At 45.2% G+C, this 27,077-nt stretch overlaps 1 protein-coding gene across 10 annotated transcripts in view; it reads right to left on the bottom strand.

Moving 5' to 3' along the window:
* LOC121290509 (HMG box transcription factor BBX) overlaps positions 1-27,077 on the bottom strand; it is a 204,268-nt gene that overhangs the window by 131,600 nt on the left and 45,591 nt on the right. Inside the window, exon 5 of one of the 10 annotated variants that reach the window (XM_041210951.1) lies at positions 11,400-11,509. The exons of the other annotated variants lie outside the window; for them this stretch is intronic. The gene's annotated coding sequence lies outside the window, so the exon portion shown is untranslated. The remainder of the gene's footprint in view (positions 1-11,399; positions 11,510-27,077) is intronic. 10 annotated transcript variants of the gene reach the window in all.

Genomic DNA, 27,077 nt, shown 5'->3' with positions numbered 1-27,077 from the left:
TTACGGTCTTAAACCATCAGGATGTTGAAAATGAGGTTCCAGTGCCTGGACTGGTCTGGTGCAGCCCTGCAATACAGTCCACAGAGGGTGTCACGCATCGTCATCACCTGCTGCACCCTTTACAATCTGGCGCTGCAACAGGGAGATGAGCTGGCTGAGGAGGAGATGGAAGAGCTGCATGTCTCCTCTGAGGAGGAGGACATCGAAGGGGATGAGGGTGAGGAGGTGCTTGAAGGCAAGGATGATGGCGATGAGGCCATCGCACTGGCCAGACAAGGCAGGCGCGCTCAGGAGGCCCTCATAGCTGCTAGATTTGTGGAGGATGATGATGACATGCAGTGAGGGGACACCACGGATCCTCACATTGCATCTGTGAACATTTGACTCCTATCTGGCTGATGGAAACTCATTTGCGCTCTCTGAACAGGGTCATATCATGAAGATGCAACGAGGAAACTTTAACTTCTTCTAATCCTATGGCATCCTTCATGAGCTGAACCCTTCAGGACCATTCTGTCACCGGCCACATATACTGATGAGATTGGGGGCCAGCCGCACCTCAAAGCTGGGAGTACATAGAGAGAATGACGGAACTCTGTGCTGCCAGCCCACAACATTCTGGCAGCAATGATAAGCCCCACTGAGGTACAGGCATAACTGATGTGACCAGTGACAGTGAAGGCACATCATCAGTGTGCTGGGGAGGTTGTATAAAGTACAGGGAAGAGGCCCTGGACTGAGACATCTGCTTTTATCTTGTGCAGGGACCAAGGTCTCACATCTGAGTTACACAAACACTGCTTATCAGAACAAGGAGCCATAGACAAGGAGACTTCTTGGGAGTTTATTAATAAAGTAAACAATATGTACAAGTGATTGACACCCATGCACAGGGTGCGCAACAACATCTTCTTAACCTTCTTAACCCTGCCGCTACATTGACATCCACAGCCGAGGTGGGCGCAGCCTGCTCACTGCTCCATTCTGTCTGTGATGGCCTTGACGGATGTACTCTGGAGGACCGAGACCTGGAGGGGCCCAGCCTGTGTTCGGGGTTCCGCCATGTGGCACTGGCACCTTCCTCGGCCTGTGGAACTGGATTTGCTGGAGTCATAGGAACACGGGATTCAGATGGGCCAGAAACTCCCAGAGTCACCTGGGTGGATAGCCCCACAAAGTGCATCTGCTGATCCTCCTCCTCATGGGTCCCCGAGGGCCCCTGGCTGACTCCATGAGGAGAAGGGGAAGCTGGAGTGGGATCGAGCTGCCCCGTACCCCTCTCACGTTGACACTGTTGGAGGGCAACTATAGTTCAGCCCACACAGCAGTGCAGGGCCTATGTCCTGGACCAAGGTCTCTAATGGAAGCTGCCATCCTACCTTTGTGTGCTGGCATGCTGGCACTATCACCTCAGTCTGAAGGTGACTGGTCTCTTTCATTGTGCCTTGCAATCCAAGGAGTGCAACGGACATCCTTTCCTGATGTTCCCAAGCTTGCCTTTGCAGCTCCAGCAAAGGAGGTATGACCGAGTCCAGAGGCTCATCATCTGACTTGGACTCAGCAGATTTCTGGTCTCCAGCAGTACTCCAAGTGCCGGAAACCTGGGAAGACCCTGCCGCCATCTGCAGTGGATCAGAGTGCGGTATGCTCACCAGATTGTGATCCCTAGGCTACTCTAGAGCTAGGTCCCACCGAGGTGCATGTCTCTGCACTGGTGGAGGGTGTGGGTGAGCACCGTGATGGGTCTTCAATGAGGGTTTCGGAAGATTTCTCTTCCAAGATGTCTTTGGAGCTTGAGTCAAGGACCTGGGTATTGGACCCTTCAGCTGTATCCCAGATGTGCCTGCGAAAGCAAGGAGAGAAAGCAAGCCTGTGAAACAGAACACATCATTCACCGCATGGTTGTCTGATGGATGTTGCAGAATTGGATCTTCACTTGGTTGAGCACCCCTGACCTCACTGTTAGCACAAGAACGGTCCTGATTTCCGTCGGCCAACTGGATGGCTCGATTTTCAAAATCCGTGATCTCCAGCATTCCTCCACCAGTCTGCAACCTCTCCCTTTTGTTATGTGCCAGCTTGGCCTGTATGAATAGAGATGGACAGAGTGTATGTAGGATGCCTGCCAGGCTAGATGAGGAGGATGCCTGGCATATGTGGGTGGTGAGTGGTCCCATGGACAGGATGAGGACAACGAAGGTGAGTGTGAGAGAGTGAATGGTGATGTCCCTTGAACCGACAGTGAGTGAGGGCCCTGTGGATGTGTGATGGGCTTGTGAGTGTGAGTTGAGAGAGGTGAGAAGACTGACCTACCTTGCAGAACGGAGATCATTCATCCTCTTCCTGCACTGGGTGGCTGTCATCTTTTGCAGGATGCTGGCACTGACCACCACTGCCACAGTCTCCCAAGCCGGATTGGTGATGTTGCAGCCCCTCCTGCGGTCAGAGTGGGGGTAGAGGACATCACGGTGGACCTCCACAGCGCCCAAAAAATGTTCCAGAGACACGTCGCTGAATCGGGGGACTGCAGTCTTCTTGCCTTTCAGGGCCAGGTCCTTTTTGCAGCAGTCCTGGGCTGGAAGCACTGAGAGGTGTGCACGCGGCTGCACTTTAAATATGACACCCAGCAAGAGGAAGCAGCAGGAAGACGGCGTGGTGGGCAAATCAGAGGCTACCCTCCAGCGAAATGGCGTGTTTCCTGAGAACGCATGATCAAAGAGGTGGAATTGGGATGATGTGGCATGAAAAGCTGCCATTGAAGCCAGTGGGTATAATGTTCTTTTTCCCGCCCGCTACTGTACTTAGTGCAAATCTGGGACGTTTCCGCCCAATGTTTATGACGAAACTGATATTTTATCAGGATGGAAATCTAACCTTCCAATTTGTCTAGCAGGGCCAATTTCACAGTTCTTAGATCTTGTGCCTTAATTCATAAAGCTCCTCCATCTTGATCTGTGTGCACATTTATATTCCTGGTTGCATTTTAAAAAATAATTCCGATCAACTAAAGGAAAGGTTTAGAATAGCAACTCTTTCAATTAAGTATTATGCAGTCAACTTAACTCTGAATTTGAAGCAGCTGGGAATACAGTAACTTTTCACTGTTTCAACCACTTTTGGAATCAAGGTTCACTTTGAGCTATCTATTCACTTGAACCTAAAGTCAGTCAGTATCACTGAACCAACCCATTCCTAATAAGGTAGAACAGTTCTGTGCTGAACAGACATTCACCGCAAAAGTGCCCTGTGCATAACTGATTATTTCTATACTACAGATCCAATCCTGTGGAGAAACAGCCACATCACCAAAAGATTCCTTGCATTTTTTTTTGCAACTCACTCTTTGCAATTTGAAACAATACTTGTGAAGAAAAAGAATTGCAGCTAGAGACCAACTGACATTCACTTTTACAAAAGCACTAACAATTGCAAACATGAGTGGTCTGCCCGCACTCTTTCTACTGTATTACAATAGAAAAAAAATGGATTTGTCTTCAACACTTGGGGCAGAATTTTCGGGTCAGGGGGCGGCCACGATCGGTGGGCCTGGAAGTGGCCGGGGAACGGACTGCCATCTGCGACTTCTTGTGCTAGAGAACCAGATTTCTCAAATAATACATCAAGGAATGGGAAAAGCTTAGGCATGTCTCTTTTTTCAGCAAAACAGGTTACAGTTGTGTGTGAGATCTTTGAGGACTGATTCTAATTAAGATTCCCATCAAAAAATATTATCTGCCTTTCTCTTTCAGGCACTGGTTGTCCGAAAGTGCATTTGCCCCCTTTATCTTTTATTCAGATTCCGAGAATTCAATGCATTTTTTTTAAATCTAAAAAGCTACTCTAGTGCTTGACAAATTATCCTCAGGAGTTTACTTCACAAAAAATAAAAAATAGAATCAAGGACAGAATTTTCTGATTGGCGTGCGGGTGTACGCCTGACATGCTCGAGCGTGAAATAGCGCGCAATGACATCGGGTATGCATCCCAACGTCATCGCACACTCGAGTGATATTTCGGTCGGTGGGGGCATGCGAGAGTCGGCAGCACGCCCGCCGACAATTAAGAGGCCTATTAAGGCCATTAAAGTAGCAACTGACAGCGATTTTTTGCTGCCCGTCCAACATTACGGTTGGTGGGTGGCGAATTGGCCAGGCGGGCCTTTGCATTTTTGAGGAAACCTCATCCAAGGGCAGGATGAGGTTTCCGTGATTAACTAAAAAAAAAATTAAAATATTTTGAAAAAATTTTCATCATCCGTAGGTTGAGGTGTCTCATTCTGACGTTTGGACATTTTTTCCAGATTTTACATTCTGTTTGCATTGATTTTGAATTCATCAGCTCCGAGGCAGCTCGCTGCCTTCAGGGAGCTTTCCTTCCACACTCCCCTCGCGCCTGCATTAATTGGCCAAACAGCAAGAAATCGCAGATGGCAGTCCGTTCCCCGGCCACTCCCAGGCCCACAGATTGCGGCCGTCCCCGACCCGAAAATTCTGCCCCAAGTGTTGAAGACAAATCCATTTTTTTTCTACTGTAGTACAGTAGAAAGAGATCGGGCAGGCCACTCATGTTTGCAATTGTCAGTGCTTTTGTAAAAGTGAATGTCAGTTGTTCTCTAGCTGCAATTCTTTTTCTTCACAAGTATTGTTTCATCAGGAGTTCTGATAATATTTATTGCCCTAGACACTAACTGTACCTTGGGGAGACTTGGCAAGTTGAACAGCTTACTACTACTACTACAAAAAAATTCAATATGGAAATGTGAAAGCAGTTACTGAGTCTACGAGGGGAAAGGCCAAACATCATGACTTAAGAGAAACAGAGATTAAAACATAGAAAAGCAGTAAAATGTCTCGTAGAGTTCAGATGTGATCATGAGGTAGAAGAATGTTAAGTTTCAATACCAAGACACAATCACGATGTACACTGGACCAAAATGTCAAAACTAAGCAAATATTTTTGATAAACACACTAAATTGGCCACAAATCACAATCAAAAGGAGATTATAGTGTCTCTGATACAGTAACTCACATCCAGTTTGACATCCCACATTGTTTTACTCCATATTTCATAAATGCTCTCTTCTCCGATAAATTCACAACTTTTTTCCTCCAATTTTCCTCAGTCACTTCTCTCATACCATTCTTCTGAAGATGTTCACCCATTGCTGGGGCACAATTTCACATGTGTTGGCTTCTGGCACATTACCACAGGGCAATTATTCAGGTGTGAACCTTAACAGTAAACGCTGGCCTAATATTTGACTGACAGGGAGAAGAGGGGACTGGGGGGATGGATTCCCAATTCAGTGGAACTCACACCAGCCTTTGCCCAACAAATACACGAACACCGTTCCAGCATCACAGGTTAGTAGTCAAGATTGACAACACTGTATAATTGTCCTTAAGGGCACCAAAGCCTCTACAACTGCATCATTGGGCTGGATTTTCACAGAGCTGGGATGAGTTGGAGGCCCTTTATGAATGGCAAGAGGGTCCTGATTGCAGGATTCGCAACCCCATTCCAGGGTTTCCAATACTCAGAAGTACCTTTTAAGAGCGTGTGCTGGTTCGGATCACGAGCCCGCATTCTGCACCTCCAACTTGGCCAACTCCATTACAGGGATAAGCATGTCCTAGTCCTCCGCAATTTTCATGGAGTCAGGTCCGCTTTTTGAAGAGTCGTGGTTCACGGTATCTTAGACGTGTTGTGAAACACTCTGCAGGAGAGGACCTTTCGAAAGCCAAGTTGAAAAGGTCCTCCTGATACCCCCATGCCACGGGTATGGCCACCACCCATCCCCTATGGTCCCCTCATGCTATGGCACTTCCAGGTCAATTCACAGAGTATAGAACCAATTAACCCTATAGTGGCAGTGTTATGTGTAAAAAAAATGCTTTAAAATGTCGTTCATTGATAACTTTCCACCTTCCTAGGCCAGAATTTTACGTCTCACAAGCGGGTGCACACCCGGCCCGAATGGACGGGAAATAGCACAAGATGATATCGGGCAAGTGTCCTGACGTCATCCCACACACGAGCAATCTTTAAGTGTCGGAGCCACACATAATTAAAGTGACAATTAAGGCCATTAAAAAGCCAATTGTACTCAATTTTACCTTGCCCGCGTGATTTCACACTCATTGCACAGGCAAAACTTTTAACAAAACCCCATCCAAGGTTGGGATAAAAAGGGTCAGCAGCATTGCCGGTGTGAGTAGTGAGGAGTTTAGGAGATGGTTTGCTGCTTGTTGCTTATTTGAACTTGACAGCTTCATCTCTGTTCTGAGCTTCTGTCTTAACATTTTTAGGCTTCATTTCAGGACTCATTGGTGTCTCCAATGCCCCCGGAGGGTTTTGATCGTGGACCCTTCCAAGCACCAGACAGCCTTCTGCTACCCTGGTAATGGGGATTGTGGTCTCCACTGGTGGCACCTCTTCTAAGGAGAAAGAGAGGGACAGAAGGGAGAGGAGACCAGGTGTCCCTATGCAACTTCCAGGGGAGCGACCTGTGGGACGGGAGGCACAGGCACAAGGGGCGCAGGACCAGCAGGTAGTCCAAAGCGTAAAAGGGCCACAGAAGATGCCACTATCCTGCGGCCAGGGTTTACAGGCAGCAATACAGCTACCTCAATATGTCTGAGGTGCAGTGCTGAAGGAGGCTCCGCCTCGCCAGGGAGACTGTGACCTCCACTTGTCAGATGATTAGACCTGAGATCAACTCCAACTGTGTAGGTGGGCACCACATGCCAGTGGCTCTGAAGGTCACAGTGGCCCTCAATCCTTATACCTCTGGCTCTTTCAAAGGGTCAGTGGGGGATCTTTGTGGAGTGTCCCAATCAGCTGTCCAAAGTTGCACGAAGCTGGTAGCTGATGCTCTGTTCAGGCAGGTAATGACATTTATTCATTTCCGTATGGATGAGGCCAGCCAAGCTGAGTGAGCCAGAGGCTTTGCAGTGATTGCTGGGTTTCCCCACATCCAGGGTGCAATCAACGGCACACAAAGCGCCAATGGATCAGCCCAGTGCCTTCGTCAACAGGAAGGACTTCCACTCGCTGAACGTACAGATAGTTTGTGACCACAAGACGCAGATCCTGCAAGTCTGTGCAAGGTGCCCTTGGCAGCTCCCATGGCGCTTACATCCTCAGATACTCCCAGGTGCCGAGGCTCTTCAGTGCTCCAGCTCGACTGGATGGGTGGCTGCTGAGTGACAAGGGCTATCCTTTGAAAAGGTGGCTTATGACACCTCTCCACCATCCAAGAACAGAAGCAGAACAGGGTTATAACAGGAGTCATGCCTCCACAAGGGCTGTGAAAGAAGAGGGCCATAGGTCTTCTGAAGATGCGCCTCCAATGCTTGGGCATTCGCGGGGGGGGCACTACAATACCTCCTAGAGCAGGTGGCACTAAGTGTGGTTGTATGCTGCACTCTCCACAATCTGGCACTGGCAAGGGGGAACCCACTGGAGGAAGAGGATCTTGAGGCAGCTCCACAGGCCACAGAGGATGAATCCAGTGGTGAGTCAGCAGAGGAGCCTGGTGAGGAGCATGGTGCGGATGTGGAGGCAGACTTCTGTCCCTTCATTGAGGCAGGGACACCAGAGATGCCTTGATCCAACACTCCTTCAGCTAGGTTGCCAACGATCTGCTTCTGCCTCATGCCAGGGGTGCCATCTCCATCCCAGATGTTTGATCCCTTCCTTTTGAACCCAAAGTCCACTCAGTGCCTATGCAAAAACGTTTAGAGCCACTCACGTCCAGCATTAGATACTGGCATGCCGTACACCTACAAAACAAGTGAAGCATACTCAGGCCATCAGGACAAAAGCAAAATTTATATCATGTTGGCATTCACATCAAATGAACATAAGAACAGAGAGTGTTAATGGTCACACCAGTGAACAGGTTAACAAAAAATGGCAAAACAGGAGGCCCCCATGCCTAACATAAACAGGGGGAACCAAACCCAACATTTTATTCATCCTTAAACTTCATAGAACCATAGAAAAGTTACAGCACAGAAGGAGGCCATTCGGTCCACCTTGTCCATGCCAGCCCGAGGACACCCAGGTGCCCTTTCTAATCCCATCTTCCTGCACCCGGCCCATAGCCCTGCAGCTTACAGCACCTAAGGTGCAGATCCAGGTACTTTTTAAAAAGAGTTTAGAATTTCTGCCTCTACCACCAACTTGGGCAGCGAATTCCAGACACCCACTACCCTCTGTGTAAGAAAGTTCTTCCTCGTGTCCTCCCTACACTTTCTGCCACTTATCTTGAATCTATGTCCTCTGGTTCTAGAATTCTCCACCAAGGGAAACAATTTTATCTAGTCCACTCTATCTATTGCCCTCATTATGTTGTACATCTCAATCAAGTCACCTCTCAGCCTTCTTTGTTCTAAGGAAAATAACCCCAACCTATCCAATCTCTCTTCGCAGCTACACTTTTCTAACCCTGGCAAATTCTTGTAAACCTCCTCTGCACTCTCCCCAGAGCTATTATGTCCTTCCTGTAATGAGGTGACCAGTACTGCACACAATACTCCAGTTGAGGCTTCACCAGTGTTTTATACAATTCCAATATTATATCCTTACTTTTATATTCCATACCTCTGCCAATGAAGGGCAGCATTCCATTTGCCTTCTTTACAACCTTGCCTACTTGAACTGTTGCCTTCAGGGACCCTGTGTACTTGCGCGCCAAGATCTCTCACTTCATCTACCTCTCTTAGTAAATTCCCATTTATTGTGTAATCCCTGTAACTGTCTGACCTCCCTAAATGTATGACCTCACACTTCCCTATGTTAAAATCCAACTGCCACTTTACTGCCCACTCCACCAACCCATCTCTATCGTTTTGGAGATTATGGCAATCCTCTACACTATCCGCTACTCGGCCAATCTTTGCGTCATCTGCAAATTTCCCAATCGTGCCCACCACATTCACGTCCAAATCGTAAATATATAACACAAACAGCAAGGGTCCCAACACTGAGCCCTATGGAACACCACTTGAGACAACTTTCCATTCGCAAGGGCATCCATCGACCATTACCCTTTGTTTCCTGTTACAAAGCCAACCTTTTATGCAGTTCGCCACATTACCCTGAATTTCATGGGCTTTTACTTTCCTGACCAACCTGCCATGTGGGACCTTGTCAAATGCCTTGCTAAAATCCATGTACACAACATCCACTGCACTACCTTCATCAACCCTTCTTGTCACTTCCTCAAAGAATTCAATCAAATTTGTGAGGCAAGACCTTCCTTTAACAAATCCATGCTGATCATCCCTGACTAATCCATTCCTTTCCACATGACAGTTAATCCTATCTCTCAGGATTGATTCTACAAATTTGCTCACCACCGATGTAAGACTAACTGGCCTATAATTGTTTGGCATTTCTTTTGATCCCTTTTTAAACAATGGAACGACGTTTGCATTTCTCCAGTCCTCCGGTACCTCCCCTGTATCTAATGAAGATTAGAAAATCCTCAGAACTTCTGCTATCTCCTCCATGACTTCCTTCAGCAGCCTCGGAAACAATCCATCTGGCCCTAGTGATTTATCAACTTTCAAGGATTTCAACGCTTCGAGTATTTCCTTTCTCTTTATGACTACCCCGTCCAATATCTCGCAGTGTTCCTCCTGGACTACTATATCTACATCCTCCCTTTCCTTTGTAAACATGGAGACAAAATATTCATTTAAAACCCTTCCCACAGCCTCTGCATCTGCACACAAGTTTCCATCTTCATCTCTGATAGGTCCCACATTTTCTTTAACTAGCCTTTTAGCATTAATGATTTGGTAAAACATCCTTGGGTTATCTTTAACTTTACTTGCTAATCTTTTTTCATGCTCTGTCTTTGATTTCCTTATTTCTTTTTTTACTTCATCCCTGTACTTCCTATATTCGTCTAGGCTACTTGCAGTGCTTAGTTCTTTGTGCCTATCGTACGCTTTCTTTTTCTGTTTGATCTTCCCCTGTATTCCTCTAGACAACCGGGGGGGGGGGGGGGTCTAGATTTGGCAGTGCCACTCTTATTTTTGTAGGGGACATGTCTACTTTATACAATTAGGATCTAGCTTTTTAGTGCTTCCCACTGGTTTTCCAGTTTTATTCTCCAGCAGAGCTGTCCAGTCCACCTCAGCCAAGTCCCTTCTCATTTCTGCAAAATTTGCCTTCCCCCAGTTCAAGACTTTTACTCCTGCCTTACCTCTGTCTTTTTCCATGGTAATGCTAAATCCAACTGAATTGTGATCACTGTCCCCGATATGGTCACCAACTGTCACTTCACCCACTTGCCCTTCTTCGTTACCCAAGACTAGGTCTAGAATCGCATCTCTTCTCGTTAGGTTTGTCACTAATTGGTTGAAAAAATTTTCATGAACACGCTGCATGAATTTTTCTCCCTCAGTGCCCATTATATTGTTTGAATCCTAGTTGATATTAGGATAGTTGAAGTCTCCTACCATTATTGCCCTCTTGTTCTTACAAGCAGAAATTTGCCAACATATTTGTTCTTCTATCTCCCTTTCACTATTTGGGGGTCTGTAATATACTCCCAGTAGTGTGACTGCCTCTTTTTTATTTTTAAACTCAATCCACAAAGCCTCGTTTGTTGACCCATTTAGTATAACATCCCTTCTCACAACTGGAATTGATTCTTTAACTATTAGTGCTACCCCCACCTCCTTTTTTATCTCCTACTCTATTGTGTCTGAAGACTCTATAACCAGGGATATTAAGTTGCCAGTTTTGTCCCTCTTTTAGCCAGATCTCCGTTATAGCAATGACATCCTGCTGCCATGTGTCTACCCATGCCCTTAACTCATCTAGCTTGTTTGTAATATTCCTTGCATTGAAGTATAAACAGGTTAACCCCATCAATTTCCCTTGCTGGACACTTGTAAACTTTGCTTCTCCTGTAACTCCATGTCTATCACAACGTCCCTATCTAATGTTCTACCTCCATTTTTCTGATCTGAATCTGACCTATCTGACCCTACTCCTGGGATCCCATGCCCCTGCCACACTAGTTTAAATACTCCCCACAGAATTAGCAAAAGTCCCCGCAAGGATGCTGGTCCCAGCTCTGCCTGGGTGCAGCCCGTCCGGTTTGGACAGGTCCCACCTTCCCCAGAACCGGTCCCAGTGCCTCAAGAATCTGAATCCCTCCCGGCTACACCATCTCTCCAGCCACATGTTCATTTGGTCTATACTCTTATTCCTGCTCTTGCTAGCACGTGGAACTGGGAGTAATCTTGAGATTACTACATTTGAGGTTTCATGGGGAAAGTATTTTGAGAATAAAGTCAATTTAATTAGCTTTGCTTCATTAACCAATGGCTAAATTGTTAGACCAAAGATTTAATTTCACCAGAGTTTAACTTACGGCAATGAGTTAACTGAGAAGTTATTCAAATTTTCTGTTCCAACAAATAGGAGCGAGCCTGTACAAAAGTGATTTGTAATGTTTTGGTGGTAAAATGGAGAATATGGCAACTGAAAAAAAAGACATGAAGGAGGAATTATTCAAAAAGAAGAAAAAGAATTTCTGCCACACTTCCAGCAAGAGGCATGGCAGCAGAGTGCGAGCGACACGGAGAAATTATTGATCTCTGGGATTCACCAAGGGTACGGTAGCATTTTGATATGTTAGTGGAGTAGTTATCCAGAGAAAATCAGCTGACGTTTCCAGCCGCTGATGAGATCGTTGTTCCCGTCTCGTGGACAGATTCCAAAGATTCTCCCCTGGCAGCCTTCAGGGAGCTGCCTCTGCCGGCTTTCAAGTGCCCGCCGAGTCAGCATTGGACCCGGCACCTGACAGGCTCCCACCTGGCCCTTCCCAACCATTGAGAGGGAGCATTCCACATTGGGCGGACCTTAATTGGCCATCCAGCGTGAAATCACGTTTGCAATGCGACCGCGACCGGAAGCAGAGGCCACATCCACTTCCGCCAACTTGACGCACACGCCAAGCATGAAATTCAGGCCCTAGTCTCCTTAAAAGCATTCAAAAAATAAGCAATTTCTATGCCACATCTTATGATTTGTGAACATCCATCAGTAGAATATCGGTGATAATTTACATTGTGTCATTGCCCCAATTTTATTTTACTTGGAAAGTCAAACAAAAAGTAATTCATTCATATCCATTACTTGCATACACACCCTTTGGCACTGAGAAGGTAATGAAAAGTGAAGGAGACAAAACAAAAAAAATGCAAAGGCAAAGAACGTGTTAGAAAATTAGCATATTGGTGTACAACATAGTGTTGTGGGAGCTGTAATGATACCATGTTTATTGGAGTTTGCTGTTTAACATCAGCATACATCAAGTGTATTAGACGAGTGCAACAAAAGTGCTTTTTAAAAAAGAATTAATTGGGCACTGCAGCGTTTTTGCACATAAAGCAAACAGCATTCACTATTATGTTGCGATGATGCTCAAATTACAACGTACACGAGGCAAGTTAATTGCTTGCACTGGTTGAATAAATATAGGATAATGCATGAGATACCATGTGTTGCTTTGCACTTGCTCCTGTTGTACTGTGATTTACAGCACAAATTGACTCTCATAGCAGTTTAATCAGTGCATCATCTTGTATTTATTCAAACCAATAAAAGCAAATAACCTGTATGTAAATTGAAAATCCTAATAGAGCAGCCAGTTCACATACTGATTCAGGTGTAATGTAAGTAGAAAATGCTCAAAATACTCAACAGGTCGGGCAGCACCTGGAGAGAGAAAGAGGGTCAATGTTTGAGGTCACCCTTTCATCACAACTGGAAAAAACAGTAGAGATGTAACAGGTTTTAAGCACGCACAAAGGCAGGGAAATAGGGTTGGGGAGAGAACAAAAGATGTCTGTGATAGGGTGGAAGGCAATAGAGATTAAATTACAGAAGGGATGATGGTGCAAAACAAAAAGGAGATGGTAATGGAATAAGTAAAGAAACAAAAGATGGGTCTAGAGGAGCTGTACATGTAAAAACAGAGTCACCACCAATAAATGCCATTCAGAAACTAAACTAAACAAAAAAAGAAAAAGGGAAAGAGGTCATGATCTGAAATTGTTGAACTCAATGTCGAGTCTGGAAGGTTGTGTCTTGATTAATCGAAAAATAACTGCTTTGTCCATCACCTCAGTTCACACTGCAAGTGTGATCCTGACCTTCCAGCCAACTGTCATTTTACCTCTCCGCCCCATGCCCACTCGGACCTCTCTGTCCTCGACTTCCTACGCTTTTCCAATGAGACCCAATGTAAGCTCAAGGGCATTATTCTTGTTTTTGTGGGTTTTTTCTTAACTCATTTGTTCTTCCCTGTCCTTCCCCCACTCCCTCTCTACTTGCTTAAAATTGGTTCCACTCTCACCTCTTTCAGTTTGGATAAAAGATCATTCACCTGAAACACTGGGCAGAATTTTCCTACAGGCTTTGGGATCAAATGGGGATCCCAAGCCTGCACCTGCCGGCAATGAGACCAGCAAAGCAATCTTCCTGGATTGCCGGCAGCTCTGAAAACTTGGCTAACACACAGAGCGATAGGCACTGCTGAGGTAGCTCAGGGACCAAGAGGGTGCTTCAACGTGGAGCTGCCCTTACTGGCTTGCACAACAATGATCAAAAAAATTGGATCGAGCCCAGCAGATGAATCACAGTGGAGGGGCAAGCCCTCTGATGGGTCGTTCTCAGCCTCATTATTGCAGCCCCCTCTTTACAACAAGGGGTTTCTGACTCCTATGGCCTGATGGCCTGCTGCGAGGAGGGCACCTCCATTAATCTGGAGGCCTCTGCATAAAGTTGGGGGACACTCTGCCATGAGCAAAATGGAGGAGAGGGCCAGGAAAATTCAGCCTATTAACTCTGTTTCTCACTTCACAGATTCTGTGAAACCTGAGTTTTTACAACATTTTCGGTTGATATTTCAGACTTCCAGCATCCACAGTATTTTGCTTCTGACTCAAGTGTACCACATCATCAAGTTAGTTCAAGCCTACAGTAGTGCTGTATTCGTTCCAGCATAGCACCTAAAGCCAACACAGTACTTTAAAATAAAAGCAAAACACTGCGGATGCTAGAAATCCAAAACAAAAACAAAAATACCTGGAAAAACTCAGCAGGTCTGACAGCATCTGCAGAGAGGAACACAGTTAACGTTTCGAGTCCATATGACTCTTCAACAGAACTAGGAAACATAGAAAAGAGGTGAAATATAAGCTGGTTTAAGGTGGGGTGGAAATCCAGATCTACTTGGCCCACCCCCCCTTAAACCAGCTTAAATTTCACCTCTTTTCTATATTTCCTTAGTTCTGTTGAAGAGTCATACGGATTCAAAACGTTAACTGTGTTCCTCTCCGCAGATGCTGACAGTACTTTAAAATCCGCTGGACCTAATAGTGTTATGCATGCCAAAATTTCCCTCATCTATACACGCACATTTGCACTCCAAATTTTGAAGTAAAGCAACTTGATCAATGGAAAGCACGAGATAGCAATGTTATTAATAGAACAATGAGTTTACAGGGAGTGAGATCAGCCGAGTTACTCTCACAAAGAGCTAGCACAGACATGATAGGCTGAATGACCTCCTGTGTTATACCATTCTATAATTCTGTGAAATTATAGCAACCCACAAAATGAAAGATCAGGTTTCTGGAATTGAATTACATGACTCTAATTGGAGTCAGTGGGCTTTGCTTCACTCCATGTTGCATATATGCTCTGTACATTCTAGGATCATATCAATGCAAGTTAAGTATACAGAATACAACATATACTAACTTGTCTTAAGCCAACCAAATGAAATTGAGTTGTAATCTACATCTATTCTAATCATTAAAGTTTAGATATTCTCACAATACTTATACTCACAGCTAAACAATTGCCGTAAGGGGACAATGGCCCTGACTCTGCAGTAAAAATAACAAGACTATCAGCACTCAGACAGCCACATCCAGCACCTGCAAATGCACAGTTAAATAAGGACAGCATCTGCTGTCCGAGATGCCCTGTCTTCCAGAAGTTTCACTGTAACAGTATCTCGCCAAGAGACTAGGGATTGAAACACATGCAATGGAATAAAAGCAAAATACTGCAGATGCTAGAAATCTGAAACAAAAACAGAAAATGCTGAAAAAACTCAGCAGGTCTAACAGCATCTGTGAAGAGAAAAACAGAGTTAAAGTTTCGAGTCCGGATGACTCTTCTTCAGAGCTAAAGAGAGGTAAATATGTGATTAAATTTATACTGTTTTAGGGGGGTGGAGCTGGATATAAAGTTCCAATATGAAGCAATGGAATAAAGTTGGGGTACTTAGGTGATACCAATAAACATGCCAGAAAAAGTTGGATTTGTCCATTCCAGTCCAAGTGTATTTTAACAGCATAGTAAATTTTAATTACTACCAAACATCCTCTCTGTCACTGAAAATTAACTGTAACAACGTGGAGTCTCATTTATTCAGATTTTAATTAATGCTGGAGATCTTAAAAAGTGAAAAAAAATTTAATTTATTCTTTTTATTTCTTTTATCCTTCATGCATTCACTTTGTTTTGCTTTATGCACATGATTTGTTATTGAATTCAATATTCTAATTCACACTTCCTGGTCCTGACTCTGTGGACGCAATCTTATCCCCTTTGAAAAGTTTCATGGCTTGGCACAGTCGGGTGAGAGATGTGCCCTTGGCATGATCTTACTGGGGCAGCCAATTAACAGGCTGCCTCTGTGTACACCATTCAATTAAGGACAGTGGGCAGGAGGCAGGAGACCCAATCAGAAGACCCGAAGCTGTCGACAGGCGACGGCCAACAGCCCCACTGGGTGATGCAGGTAGGGGAGTGAAAGATCATGTCAAAATGCAGGTGCTCTCTGGACAGTTCAGCAAAATTGAAAATAAAGAATGGCAGCTCGGCTGTCAAGGCATCATTGCGGAGAGTGAACCTCTCCACAGGACTGCCTTTGGTTGGAGCACCAGAATGGGGGGGTTAATTTAGTTTAGAGATGGTGGCGATAGTGTGCCAGCCTGCTGCTGGGAGGTCACATCGAGGCATCTACTCGTCTTCGCCATTGGTGGGGACCTGTCCAACATCTTGAAGATGCCGGCAGCTTCACCAGTTTGCATTCAAGTGAGTATTTAATTACCCAAATTGTCTACCCATCACTCCTGGGTGGGTAGCCAGTGCTTGTTTGACCTCCCACTCTGGCAAGATCATTGAGACGGAACACATCAGGGAAGCAACTCAATGTACTGTTTTCTCATTTTGCTCCCACCTCTAGACCTAGGTCTGCTAGATTGGGAAAGTTCTGTCCCATCTTTCTCTGTAAGGATTCTTCAATCTCACTGGTTAAGGAGATAAACAATTGCTTGCCTTGTTCACACAGGTTCAAGATCCCCTGTAGGGCACTGCACTAATCTGAACTGCTAATTAAGACACGTTCCGGTGCAAAAGCCCACAGAAAGGCTGCAGACAAGTTTGAATGTAATGAACGACTGGCACCATTCATTTACCATTGACCGCAAAATCCAGGCCAAGTCTTCTAACAGTAGAAATCTGCAACTGTGAGTGGGATAGGGCTATATATTGTGGTAAATAAGTTACTGCAATGGCACTTCTCACAGCCAATAACACTTACTGGACTTTTAACCTCACCCATCAAATCACACTATACTAGCATCACAAATTTCTGGAATGGCGAAGTAAAAACAGCACAGCAATGTCAATGAAGAAACATGGAGCCCGTGAACATCAAGCTCAATGGTTTATATTCTTTAACAATGAAAGAAAAGATTAGAAGAATAAACAGAGTGAACAACAGAGAAGGAAATACAGTGAATTAGTGTCAAATTAGATACAAAATTGAAATAAAGAAGGCAAGGAGAGTGAACGAGGGAAAAAAATGACAGAAAAGGGAAAGTCAAAGAACAATTAAAAAAAAAGCAGAAGGGGATATTGAAACCAGGTTATGTTTGGCATTTGTTGCATTGGTCCTTGAGAAGTTAATGAGTGAGTGGCAGGGTAGGTGTGTAAAACATGCAAGCATTCTTGACCCATGAAGTATGAGACTAGTGGCGCTGTCCATCATGGTCAGAAACAGTTAAGTCCTTTCAGGGGAACATAAGAATTGTTAGACAAAAAGACACCAAAATACTTGCTAGTTAATTTTCTACCATTTTGGGACCCTAGGTCCTAGGCCACCTTTTTCCTCCTTAGAACATTACACTTAATATATCACATCTCTAGCCTATATATTGTATCCCAAAATTATTTTCTGAATTCGCATTGTGTCAAAACAGCTTTGCCTCCTGACTCTAAACAGTCATGTGAATAACAATACTGTCAAGACAACTAAAAACTTTCAAAAACATACAAGAACAATTTACTATCTGCAGGAGTGACATACCACAGCAGGGAGTTTTAATGTGGTAACTTGTTGGAGGTGAGGTAGTATGGTAGCACATGGAAAGCCTGTAAGTAACTGCAATGCGCCTGTCTGTGCCTTTCCAGCCTAGCCATATAAATGACAATCCACCTGAGTCGTTGTCATTTAAAGGGACACTACGAAGGTGACAGTAAAAGGATTGTGAAGGTAGAACAGAGGAAGCAGCTAATGAATTCCCATTCAGGCAAGGTTGTGCCTCAGTTCACAGATACTTTCCTAAACCTGATACTGCAGGCTGCAAGGACTCGTTGGGAGATACTCTTCCCTGCCAATGGGAGGAAAAGTGTAATGCAGAGAGCAAAAACACATGGCTGGAGAATATTCAAGGCATGGAAAGTGGATAAAATTGCACAACTACATCCTGATGTGCATATCAAACCAATTCCCCCACACAACCACCCGCAAGTTCCCCTTCAAGCTACACACCATCCTGACTTGGAACACTATCATCATTCCTTCACTGTAGCTGGGTCAAAATCCTGGAACTCCCTCCCTAACAGCACTGCAGGCGTTCCTACACTAGGTGGACTGTAGCAGTTCAAGAAGACGGCTCACCACTACCTTCTCAAGGGTAATCAGGGATGGACAATAAATGCTGGTCTAGTCAGCAACACACATATCCCGTGGAAGGGTAAATAAAAATACTCTGCCTTCCCAAGTCCACTCCTCACACCAACCTTGCAGGTGCAAGCATCCTGCTCTGTGCATGCAATTCCTTGCATCCCCATCTGACCATCCACCACTCGCCCTTATCTTAATGCAATTACATGCCTCTCCCGCATGTCTCCCTCAAAAAAATGTTGTTCAACACATTTCATTACTCTCACCCATAGGCCTCTCTTTCTATCCTTGCAGAAGAGAGCACACAATAGCAGGGAGAGGCAGATAACTGGAGGTGGAATATTCTAGCCATCTTGTAACTGGCAGCTGCAGAGGAAGGAGGAGGCACTAGAGATAAAATGAGCTACAATGTGCTTGCCAGAGGTGGAGAGATGGGGGCCTCCCAACTACCCAGTGATAAAATTAAATATCGCACAGCCACAAGGCATACAACACTGCTACATGTGGAAAAGCAGAATATTATGGATGATGGAAATCGGAAACAGAAAATGCTGGAAATACTCAGTAGGTCAGGCAACATTTGTGGAGGAAGAAACGGAGTTAATGTTTCAGGTCGATGACCTTTCATCAGAACTAGGAAAAATATCTATACTGCTTTTGACTCACTCATGTTCACTTGATGTCAGGAGCTGGTGAAAAGTGATCACCAGAGGACATAATGATTACATCCTCTTACCTTGACAGTGCTAATTCATGTCTTACATCTTCCACAGACCCTTCAAGTGGAGGTGCTGCAGGAGGACAAAGACATCACAAAGGAGGCCATACAGTCCAAGAGGAAAGCGCTCATGCAGACTATGCACCAGCTCAAGTACAAAGATTTCAGGGGTCTGGTGAGACAGATAGTTGGGCTTTCACCTGGTGTCTCATGCATCACAACACAAGTCAACAAGAGCAGGAAGTGGAAACAGGCACCGAGATGGAGAGTCCCTGGAGGGCACAGGATGCTCCAAGTTCTACTCGGCTGGACAGAGATGCTGGACCTCCAGGGCCGTCAATGAAGAGGATAATTCTGGAGCAGCAGCAAAATTGTGAAAGATATTGGTTAGCTTTTCAACCTCATTGTTCATGCTTCTAAAGAAATTGAAGGAGTCCATCCCAAGAATAAGTGCCACAACGTCGTAGGTTTTTGTGATGATGTCTTCATTCATGGAAAGATTGGCCAGCTGAAGGCATACTGGACCTCACCAATGACTTGCACATTCTGAATGCCACCTTAAAGAAGATTAATGAAACCTTAGCTGTGGCCCTTCAATGTTCAATGATTTGCAGCAAAATGCTCTCCAGTTCATTGCTAGCAAGGAAGTGCAGGTAGGCCAACAGGAGGAGGATGGAGAAAGGAGACGAAAATGAGGAATTAAAACAGAGCTAACATTGAGTCTTCAGAGCTCGAAATGCTAACTCTGTTTCTGTCTCCACAGGTGCTACCAGACCTGCTGAGTTTTTCCAGTATTTTCTGTTTTTTACTTCAGATTTCCAGCATCCGCAGGATTTTGCTTTTATCATGAAAGTGAGGACTCTGCTTAAAGCACTTTAATTTCTCACCCGTTGCCACCGCTCAGTTGGCGTCCCACATGCTGCTTCCTGGAACTTCCTTCCTAACAGAACTGTTAGTGTAGGTGCACCAGATGGGGACTGCAGCCATTCAAGAAGGTGGCTTACTACCACCTTCTCAAGGGCAATTAGAGATGAGCAACTATATTCACATCCCATGAAGGAAAAAAAAAGTCCCAATGATCGTGCCTGTTCCTGCATAGATGCATGTGGAACAGCCATTGGTGGGGTTCTCCTGGCTCCAAAGCCAAGATGCTGTCGGCCAAGAGCACCTCAGGAGTCAAAGCAGGGATATGGGCAGCCTGCCTCTCCATCTGCTGAAGCCAGAGGATTTACACCACAAAGGACTAGCAGAAAAAGAGTAAAGAATTGTAGTCGCATAAAGGTGTGCACATAAGTGTGTTGCACAACAATAGATCATTAATTTTCTGATTAGCATCTGAGTCACGTAAAAATTACTGGTTTGTACCACTTTCCCATCTTGACCATTTTTAGCTACTGTCCGACAAGTGGTCCTCTCTCTTTTAATGAATAGGGAACAGGTCTTAAAGCCAAGCAATGGGTGTCTGTGACATGGATAATCTGTTGGTTGCAGTATTGTTTTGTGTTGAGGGAAAGAGATCTTCGTGGGTTCAGCATGTGGCTGGCAGATGGATGCACTGAAACAAACTAACTAAATCTCGCTAGCATGAGGCCATCTCTGGGACCCCAGCAGCGACATGCATTGCAACTGTGCCATGGACACATTATCTTCTTCCTTCTTCTCCTCCTAAGAGACACTGCACTATGTACCTTGCACCTCCTGCAGCTGCAATCCTAGCACACCACAATCATTCTTGAGGCCTTGGTAGCTGCATATTGAAGGGCGCCTCCAGATTTGTTGTAGCACAGGAAGCATATGTTGAGCATTGTGATTGTTTGCTCAATGATACACCTTGTTGTCATATGGCTTTGATTGTACTGATCTTGAGGCAAACTTTTTGGCCTCCTCAAGGATGCCATCAGCCACATTTTAAGTAGCAGGCAGTCAGCAAGTCTGTTCCAAGGTGTGAAGAACTTAGAAAAGGTGGGCTGGTGCAGAACAAATGCAACATGGCAGCTCCTGGAGAATCCTACACACTGCATAACGATCTTTTTGCAGTTGCAGACAAGCTACACGATAATGGAGTGGAAGCCCTTACAGTTCACAAACATTTCAGGGTGATCTGGGAGGTGCCTTGATTGCCACGTGTGCAACCGGCAATGCCCTGAACTTGTGAGAAGCCAGCCAGAGCAGTAAACCTAACTCAATCTGACAGGTTTCATTGGTGGATAGATAGGTTCTTGATTGGTAAGGGGATCAAACATTACGGGGAGAAGGCGGGAGAATGGGGTTGAAAAACTTATCAGCCATGATTGAATGGCGCAGCAGACTCGATGGGCCGAATGGCCTAATTTCTGCTCCTATGTCTTATGGTGGCAAAGTGTACAGCAATAGCCTGCCCTGGCATACAAGGCATCGGTCAACTGCGTGGTGCGTAGTTTTTGGGACATGGACTGCAAAATTCTGCAAACCACCTGCAGATCGCTGGAAGGAACCAGAGAAGTTGAGGGTGGTGGTCACTTTGACAGCTACTTGTAAAGAATGGCATCATGTCCACTTGGCACTGGTCTTTTTCCAGCAGGCTGCAAATGTCCGTGGCGACATATAATGCGATACCTGGAGCCTCCTGAGGCACTGGTGTTTGGACGGTCCGGGAAGCTGATCCTCGGCCTTATTACCCTTTGTTGCGGGTTTCACCCCCAAGCTGCACCTCTGTGCTCATCTCCTCTCTCCGATGGAGCAACATGTCTGTGAAGAGAAGGCTACTGCTCCTCCTGACCCTGCTATACATCTGAGGCCCAGGTTAAGCAACATAAACAGCATCCATGCTGATCTGATATGGGAAGTAGAGATCGGATGTACAAACATCCAAAGTAGTGAAAGGCACCTCTAGAGTAGTAGAAATCAACACAAATGAATGAAAGTTCAGATTCAGAACAAGAACTGCGAGCAAAAGCCTTTCACATAGGCAAAGAGGCAGGAGTGAAATCCCAGTATTTGTGGTGTTTTCTGCATGTCATTTCTTCAGCCCCATCAACTACCCCTATTACTTTCACAGGTGATTTCTCAGGAAACCTGTTCACCCACTGTTAAAAATGAAATAAATCAACAACCTGCCTACTGGAGGGGGTTTCTTGCATGCAGCCAAGCCAACTACAGTTAAATGATAGCAAAATATTGCAGATGCTGGAAATCTGAAGTAAAAACAAGTAGTGCTGGAAAAACTCAGCAGGTCTGGCGTCAGCTGTAGAGAGAGAAAAACAGAGTTAACATTTTGAATCTGATATGACTCTTCTTTGGAACCGGCTAAAAGTTAAAGTTACAGTTAAAATTGGTGGGTTGGAACCGACTTCCAGGCTGCTGTTAATGATAATGCTTTTAAACCACCCACTCGCTCCCAAATCCACTCACTCTTTAAAGTTAAAATTCACTCTTTAGGATCATTGCTCCCTTTCTGGGCCTCCAAAGTTAAATATTATGTCAGGATCTAAAATTATGGGTTGGAATTTTTAAAACATTGGGGTCCGGATCAGGAAAACATAGAAACGTAGAAAATAGGGGTGGGAGTAGGTCATTTGACCACTTGAGCCTGCTTCGCCATTCAATATGATCATGGCTGATGCTCTATCTCAACGCCGCACTCTCGCACTCTCCCCATACCCCTTGACACCTTCAGAGTCTAGAAATCTATCTCCTTCTTAAATATATTCAGTGACTTGGCCTCCACAGCCTTCTGCGGTAGAGAATTCCAGAGGTTCACCACCCTCTGAGTGAAGAGTTTTCTCCTCATCTCAGTCCTAAATGGTCTACCCAATACCCTGAGACTGTGACCCCTTGTTCTAGACACCCCAGCCAGAGGAAACATCATCCCTGCATCCAGTCTGTCCATCTCTGTCAGAATTTTATGCTTCAATGACATTGGAGGTGGTCGGGCACTCAGTTTAGCAGCTCTGGCAGCTGTACTGGTTCCCCACTGCGACCCAACCCTGAACCATTTCGAAAGAGGCCACTTGGGGTTGGATTAGCTACCCACAGGCAAGTGGCGGGTAGCCAATTTAGGCTAATTATATTTATTAAAAAGCCTATCAAGGTCCTGTTTCTGCATTGACTGGGATTTCCAGTCAGCACTGCAGGCAGCCCTTGTTGTCTGGACATGGGCTTTGGGCAGGAAATTGGGGAGTGGGTTCATAATGGATCAAGCAAGGAAACACTTCTTCCCAGCGCCTCCCAGACACATAATGGCTGCCAGGCCACAGCAGCCCCTCCAGGATCATGGCCAGACAGTTATCTCATTTTAAAAAAATAAAATGAACATAGCTGCACTGGTCCCTCACTGTCTGTATCCTCACATTGGCAGCTCACACCTCAGCCATTGGGAGACCCTAAGACATTGGCAGCCTGCCCCTTGTTAATGTTAATTGTATTGTTAGGATACACAGCTGAAGGGCATGGTTTAATTAAATACTTTGAGCACATATAAATAGGGGACAGCTGGGACACTGGGAGGGTGAGGAAAGCCATGAAACTCTCTCAGTAAAGAAAAGCTGTGAGTCTAGGTTTTGACCACTCACCAGCTTTGATTCTATTAACATATGTCATCCCCAATTGGACAGCAAGCCTACCCCGTGGCCTAAAATTAGCTTAAGTGTTGAAAATTGCAGTGGGCATGTCAAAAGTATGTTACGGTATGGGGTCGAGACCTAGAACTAGCCCTTATTTCCAACTCCCGGCCTCGGATTAAAAGTTCTGTCCCATATTATCAACATTGTCTTATGACATGAATTATCAATCCTAAATGGCTACGGTGAGATTAATCCACATTGGCAGCATCAATCCAGCAATTTCATGGCATACAATTAATTTCAATGGGAGACGGATGCTCAAGCTAGTTTTTTTTTGGTTTTATTAAGACTAACAGCAGAGTAGTGCAACAATATGTGGGAAATTGAAACCCCTGGTATACCTATTCTTCGCTGCAACTTGCCTGCGTTTTTTATGAACTAAAAATGTCAAGTGCCTTTGATTCATCATTATTTTTCCAGTAATTTCTGGCCCTACATGTTGACTCCACTATGTTGCAACTAAAAGTTAATGTTTCAGGTCGATGACTTTTCATCAGAACTTTCTGGTGAAAGGTCATCAAACTGAAACATTAGCTCTGTTTCTCTCTCCACAGATGCACTCTGATTTTCTGAATATTTCCAGCATTTTGTTTTTACTTCAGATTTCCAGCATTGGCAGTACTCTGCTTTTTGATAAAGTCAGTTCATGATGGATTAAAGTATGCTTTTCAAACTGTATTTATTACACCATCTAATAATTTTAGATGAGAAGTTACTAGGCTTCCCAAGATGATGTTGGTGCATGTATCATTAAAATTCTGATTGACAACATAGTGCCCAGCTTCAGAAGTAAACCAAATTAAATTTCAGCAACTACTGTTTGTAAGACTATTTCTTTTATTCATTCTTCTTAAATTGGCTGTCACATTTCCTGACATTAATTCGTGACTATAGTTTAAAAATTAGAACTTCATGGGACAGCCTAAGGTGGAGAAAGACACTACAACAGATCGAGGCTTTCTTTCTAAAATAAAACCATTAGAAAGTCTGGCAAATATGATAACACTTTTATAGAATTTTCTGAAATATCCCAAAAGTTGGGAGCACTAAAAAACATAAGCAAATGTCCTCTATGTGCTAATAGTAGCAAAAGCACGTGTGTGCTTTAATTACAAAAGGCAAAGCAAATTTTTATTTTACCAAGATCTAGATGGGCACATGGAGAAAAAAGACAACATGGGCAAAATATTCCTTCACACAAAACAAGTACCCGATCCATCATTCGATGCATTTTGTTTTGTCAAATTTCTTCTTTTAATCCTCTTCCAGCTCTTTGGATACTACAGCTTAGCTAATAATGGTGGATTTTGCATACAATATATTGCTATGATACATAATTCAAGTCCACCCTCACATGAATGCTTTCGATATATAATTGATTTTAGAAAATCTAAGTTATTTTTCAATGGTGAAAATTTTGCAGAATTCAAAAGCTTTACTGTCACTTTGATAAATATAAATTAAGGAAAACTTTTTTTTTTCCCTTTGAGAACTGCATGGATCAATCTTCCCTAAATTCATTCTTGGGATCAGAATCACAGCAAACCAGTGCAGCCATGGAACAGATTTGTTGTGTAAATCGGGGGTACCTGAATGAGTATGGAAACAAAGTGCTTGTAGAGAACAGAACTTTTAAGTGTACAATTGGATAGCATATTGCAATCTCTCTAGCCAAGGCATTCTCTACACTGTACTGCAGTTAGAAGGTTCATGCCTCCACCTCTCTCCATCACCTTCTGAGAATGAACTTAGCCCCAGGTGTCAGAAGCAAGATGTGTTTGCAAGCACTGTGCAGTTTAGGTTTCACCTAAGTGCACAAGAATATATTTAGCAACATCATAGGACCCAGCTGACACAGAAGTCATCTCTGATCAACAATTTGCGTTTCTGAAAATTATAATTTTTTTTAAAATACTCCATGGCCAGGATTTTACAGTCGGCATGCGGGGTCAGGCCCAACATGCCAGCGCGTAAAATGACGTCGGGCATGTGTCCCGACATCACCACACACCATCATGATATTTCGGAAGGCGGGTGCACTATGAGTACGGATGTGTGTCTGCCATTAATTAACGGGGCAGTTAAGGACCTTAAGGCAGCAACTGATTTACATTTTGCGCAGCCCGTCCGATTTTCAGGGCATCGCACGGGTGCAACGGGCAGGTGGGCAGGCCACATTTTCAAACACCTCATCCACGGGTGGGATAAGAGGGGTGAGTGGGCTCGCTAATGCAAGTTGTTAGAACTTTAGATTATTACTTACTGCTATTTGCCTGTGTGAACAGGACAACTTCATTGCGCTTCAGAGCTGCTTTAACAGAAAAAAAACAGGCTTTGGTTCTGGCCTCCGGAGGAGTCATAACACTTGGGGCCTTGCAGTTATCAGGCAGCCTTCCCTTACCCTGGGAATGGGGATTGTGGTCTCTGCTGGAGGCACCTCCTCTGAGGAGGAAGAGAGGGCCAGGACGGGGAGGAGGCCAGGAGTCTCTATTCAGTCTCCAGGGGAGCCACCTGTGGGAGGACAAGCGCAGACACAGGGCCAACAAGAAGTGCAGCGGAATAGGCTGCAGAAGACGCCACTATCCTGCTGCCAGGGTTTACAGGCGACGATGCAGCTACCTCAATATGTCTGAGGTGCAGTGCTGAAGGAGGCTCTGCCTCTCAAGGGAGACAGTGACCTCCATCTGTCAGATAATTGGCCCTGAGATCAGCTCCAACTGTGTGGACACCCTATGCCAGTGGCGCAGAAGGTCACAGTGGCCCTCAGCTTCTATGCCTCTGGCTCTTTCCAGGGTTCAGTGGGGGATCTTTGTGGAGTCTCCCAATCAGCTGTCCACACTTGTGTCAAGCTGATGACAGATGCTCTGTTCAGGTGTGCATTCACTTTCATTCACTACCGCATGGATGAGGCCAGCCAGACACAGTGAGATAGAAGCTTCGCAGCCATTGCTGGCTTCCCCCGCGTCCAGGGTGCAATAGACTGTACACATGTGGCCATCAAGGCACCAACAGGTGAGCCCGGTGCCTTCGACAACAGGAAGGGCTTCCACTCCATGAACGTGCAGATAGTGTGTGATCACAGGATGCTGATTCTACAAGTCTGTGCAAGGTACCCAGGCAGCTCCCATGACGCTCACACCCTGAGACACTCCCAGGCGCCGAGGCTCTTCAGTGCTCCAGTCCGGCTGGATGGATGGCTGCTGGGTGACAAGGGCTATCTCCTCAAAATGTGGCTCATGACGCCTCTCCAGCATCCAAGAACAGAGGCTGAGCAGTGGTACAATAGGAGCCATGCCTCCACAAGGGCAGTGGTAGAGAGAACCATCGGTCTTCTCAAGACGCGCTTCCGACGCCTGGACCGCTCAGGGGGCGCACTCCAGTACCCCCCAGATCGTGTGTCACCGATAGTGGCTGCATGCTGCGCTCTGTACAATCTGGCGCTGGAAAGGGGGAACGCAGTGGAGGAAGCGGATGTTGACGTGGCTAATCTGGCAGCAGGTGATGAGCCCAGTAGTGACTCCAAGGACGAGCACACTCAGGAAAACACTGAGGGGATAAGGTACTGAACTGGGCAACCTCCAGGAAGGCAGGAACACCTGGCTTTGATCCAATGCTCCTTCAGCTAGCCTACCAAAGATGAACCACTACCAAATGCCAGAGCTACAGGTTCCATACTTGATATCTGACAGGAACATTTGCTTGATGAACAACATGCACTATGTGCCGTTTCAATAAAGC

Source organism: Carcharodon carcharias, chromosome 18 (genome assembly GCF_017639515.1).
Source record: "Carcharodon carcharias isolate sCarCar2 chromosome 18, sCarCar2.pri, whole genome shotgun sequence".
Lineage (NCBI taxonomy): Eukaryota > Metazoa > Chordata > Chondrichthyes > Lamniformes > Lamnidae > Carcharodon > Carcharodon carcharias.
This window is presented reverse-complemented; position numbering and strand designations above follow the sequence as displayed.